Below are 4,602 nucleotides of genomic sequence, written 5' to 3' on the forward strand. Positions count from 1 at the left end.
GAAGAAGAAGAAGAAGAAGAAGAAGAAGAAGAAGAAGAAGAAGAAGAGGAAGAGGAAGAAGAAGAAGAAGAAGAAAAGAAGAAGAAGAAGAAGAAGAAGAAGAAGAAGAGATCCATAGCCCTGCCCTACTCCCAGAGGCCCAGAATTGAGCTACCATGGGTGGGAGCAATTCTTTTGTCATCAGGAAGTTTTGAGGAGCAGGCATCAATTGGCAGAGTGGAGAAAGTGGCGGCAAGGTGGGAAGGGCAGCAGCTGGCTCTGCCATGCATCTCAGGCTGGGGTCCACATCATCATCCCCCCTTCCCTCTTGGCACAGGGTAGGGGGGAAGGGGTGAGGCCAATGATCTCCAACAGTGCTTTATCCATATGCTCGAGAGGGTTCTGGAGAAAATCCCTCCCTGTGTGCTTTATCTGAGTCTCTGCCCCCAGATCTCCAGCTTTTGAAAGTGGCCTGGAAAGGGAAATTATTTTCCTTTCAAAGAAGGATATGTAATAATAATTTTACCCATGCCAGAATGTAGAGATTTAAGCATGAAACCAGACTAATGGGCCCAACCCATGAACCACTACATTCTGTGGGACGTAGTCTCTCAGGGGTAAGGCAGGGTTTTTCCACATCTTGTCTCATAACCCACTGTTGGGATATAGGGTGCTGAGGACTGTCTCAAGCAATGGGTTGTGACAGTAGCCACAGGATTGTTGGGGGAACAGCTGAAGACCTACTGCTCTGAAGCTGACTTCCACCCCATTCTGGGCTGATAGAATTTTATTTATTTGCTCCCATGGATAACCACACCTCGGGCCCTGCTTTCTCCAGGATGCCGACGGCACTAGCTGTGTGCAAATGACGTATCTTGTGCATTTGTTTTTGTAATATAAATATTCTGGTTTTGTAAAAAAAAAGAAAGAAAGAAAGTGAAGGGGTGGAGAATGATTATGGACTTCAAAAGAAACCTGGGGTAGCAATCCTCATATCAGACAAATTAGATTTTAAACCAAAGACTGTAGTAAGAGATGAGGAAGGACACTATATCCTACTTAAAGGGTCTATCCAACAAGAAGATATAACAGTTGTAAATATTTATGCACCCAACATGGGAGCATCCAATTATATAAACCAATTAATAACCAAAGTAAAGAAACGCCCTGATACATTACTAGTAGGGGACTTCAACACCCTCCTCACAGCACTGGACAGATCATCTAAGAAGATCAACAAAGAAACAAGGGCTTTGAATGACACACTGGACCAGATGGACTTAACAGATATATACACAGAATGTTGCATCCTAAAACAACAGAATACTCATAATTTTCCAGAATAGACCACATACTGGGTCACAAATCAGGTCTCAACTGGTACCAAAAGATTAAGATTATTCCTTGCACATTTTCAGAACATAATGCTTTGAAACTGGAACTCATTCACAAGAGGAAATTTGGAAGGAACTCAAACACTTGAAGGTTAAAGAGCATCCTGCTAAAAAATGAATGGGTCAACCAGGAAATTAAAGAAATGAGTGTTCCCATTGCCCTACATTCTCTTCAAAAATTGTTACTGTTTGTTATTTGCTGTTTGAGTATTAGTAATATCCAGCAATACTGAAAATAGTCTGGGGTGGCCCCTTCCCCTCCTCCTAGAGATGAAGTTTAATCACAGCCACAGCTACTGTGGAAGGTGTCTTATGGCCCCATCTTCCCAGAAGGGCTGGACACAACTCCAGGAAGATTTGTGGACCACAACATTTGAGCTAAGAGGTGGGTGGGCATAGCCAATAGTGTGTAGAGCAAAGTCAGTTGCATAGTTGATCAAGGAACTTTGGGTTTGAGTCAACTTGAATTAAGACAACAAAATTATTTACCAGTTTTAGAGATGCTTTTCTCATTACACCTGGGCAGAGAATCTACGTTGTATCCCTACTCATCACTGAATACAGCCTATAGCTTCTTTGACTAGGGATCCTTACCATAGCACATAAGAAGCTGTATAACTACTTAATATCCCTACATACAGTGGCACTAAAATGGAGAGCACAGCCTGTGGCTTCCCTCACCTGCAGAACAAAACCAGTGGCCTTACCTGACCAGGGAAGTTGGTGTACACTCTGGCCTGATTAAGATCCCTAAACAATGAGCTATACAGGCCCTGGATCCCACCCTGCTGCCCTACCAGGCCAAGGAAGTTAATTCATAGCCCCACTTACTATATTAATATAGTAGTCAGTTCTAACCATCTAATAGGACTGACCAGAAAATCCAGGCAACCATGAAGCCCATACTAGAGCCTTACTTAGGTACAGAACCAAGCCAGCAGTCCTATCTAACTCTTTTCAGCCAGCAGCATACTCTGCCATCTCTGTCCTCAGAGCTCAAGCAGTTGCCTCACCAAAAATAGGCCATAATTGCAAGCCACAACTGTCCCAGGACATTCTCAGCAGATACAATCAAAATCCCAAGCTGAGCTACCTGGTGAAGAACTGTCTCTGCCAAAGTAAAATAGTAAAGTTGGAAGATGAACCTGGTTACTCAAATGAGCAGACACCAATGTAAGGAATCAAGGATCACGGAAATCCAAGTAAATACAACACCACCAAAGGAAACTAATAAAGTTCCAATAATTAGCCCTAAAGAAACGGAGACCTGTGAACTATCAGACAAATAATTCAGAATAATGCTCTCACTGTAGTTTAATGAACTGCAAGAAAACAACCAGACAACTAAACAAAATTAGGAAAACAATGCATAAACAAAACAAGAAATTTGAAAAGGAAATGGCAACCATCAATAAGCACCAAACAGAAATCCTAGAGTTAAAAAATAACTGAAGAATTCAACAAAGAGTTTCAAAATAGACCTGATCATACAGAATAAAAAATCAGTAACCTGAAGGATAGGACACTGGAAATTGCCCAGAGGAACAAATAGGAAAAGGAATGAAAAAGGGTGGAGAAAGGCTGTGGGAATTATGGGACACAATGAAAAGAAACAATATTTGCATTATGAAAATTCCAGAAAGAAAAGAGAAAGAAATAGGTAATAGAAAGTATACTTGAAGCAATAATGGCTGAAAAATTCCAAAGCCTGGAATAGAAATGGACATCCAGATCCATGAGGCCCAAAGGATCCCAAATAGGTTCAACCAAAATAGGGCTACACCAAGACACTATAAGTTGTCAAAAATCAAAGGAAAATAAAGAATTTTAAGAGCATCAAGAGGAAAGAGAGAAATTACATTCAAGGGAACCCCCATAAGACTATCAGTGGATTTCTTAACAGAAACTTTTTAGGTCAGGAAAGAATGGGATGATATATTCGAATTGAAAAAAAAACTACCTGTCAACCAAGAATTCTATATCCAGTGAACTTGTCCTTCAGAAATGAAGGAAGGATAAAGACTTTCTTACACAAACAAAAGCTGAAGAAATTTATTACCACTAGACCTGCCTTACAAGAAATGTTAAAGGGAGTTCTTTAAGTGGAAGTAAAAGAATGTTAATTAATATCATAAAAACAGAAAAAATGTAGCATATATCTCCCTGGTGATGGTACATATATAGTCATAATTTAGTTCTGCAATATGGTAATAGTGGTGCATAATTCACTTATAACTCTAGTCTAATTTTTTCAAAAAAAGAACATGGTAAAAATAATCATAACAACATTAATCTGTTATTACTTACACAATATTAAAAAAACTGTAAATTATAACAGCAACAACCTCAAATGTGAGGGTGAAGAGAAGTGAAAAGTGTAAAGTTTATGAATCCTATAGAAGTTAAGTTGTTGTCAGTTTAAAATAGGGTGTTATAAGTTTAAGATATTTTATGTAAGCTTCATGGTAACCACCAAAGAAAATCCTATGGTATTACATAAAAGAACACAATAAAGAAGCCAAAGCATACATAGTGATACCAAAAGACATAACACAAAGACAGCATGATAAGAAACAAGGAAAAACAGATCTTACAAAACAACCAGAAAACAATTAAGAAAATGACAATAGTAAGTCCTTACCTGTCAGTAATTATTTTAAGCATGAACTGATTAAATTTTGCAATTAAAAGACAGAGAATGGATGATGGATATAAAAAATCCAACAATATGCTTCCTACAAAAGACTCACTTTCACCTTTTTTAACACACATAGGCTGAGAGTGAAGTGATGGAAGAAGACATTTTAAACAAATGATAACCAGAACCAAAAAACAAAAAGCAGAGATATATTTATATCAGACAAAATTCATTTTTAAGAAATGGTAAAAAGAGTCAAAGAAGTTTATTATGTAATGATAAAGTGGTCAATCCATCAAGAAGATATAGCAATTATAAGTATTTATGCACCCAACATTGGAGCACCTAAATGTATAAAGCAAAAAATAACAGAACAAACTGGAGAAATAAACAGTAATACAATAATAGTTGGGAACTTTAATACTCCACTCACAACAATGGACAGATGATTCCAACAGAAAATCAACAAGGAAACTGTGGATTTGTACAACACTATAGACCAAATGGGTCTAACAGAATATGGAACATTCTATCCAACAACTGCAGAATGCGCATTCTTCTCAGGTGCACATGAAATGTTTTTTTGTTTTG

General features: G+C 38.1%; 1 pseudogene; it reads left to right on the forward strand.

The window, feature by feature from the left end:
• Positions 1-149, forward strand: part of LOC110581442 — an 873-nt pseudogene extending 724 nt beyond the window's left edge.
• The last annotated feature ends 4,453 nt before the right edge of the window (positions 150-4,602 follow it).

Source organism: Neomonachus schauinslandi, chromosome X (genome assembly GCF_002201575.2).
Source record: "Neomonachus schauinslandi chromosome X, ASM220157v2, whole genome shotgun sequence".
Lineage (NCBI taxonomy): Eukaryota > Metazoa > Chordata > Mammalia > Carnivora > Phocidae > Neomonachus > Neomonachus schauinslandi.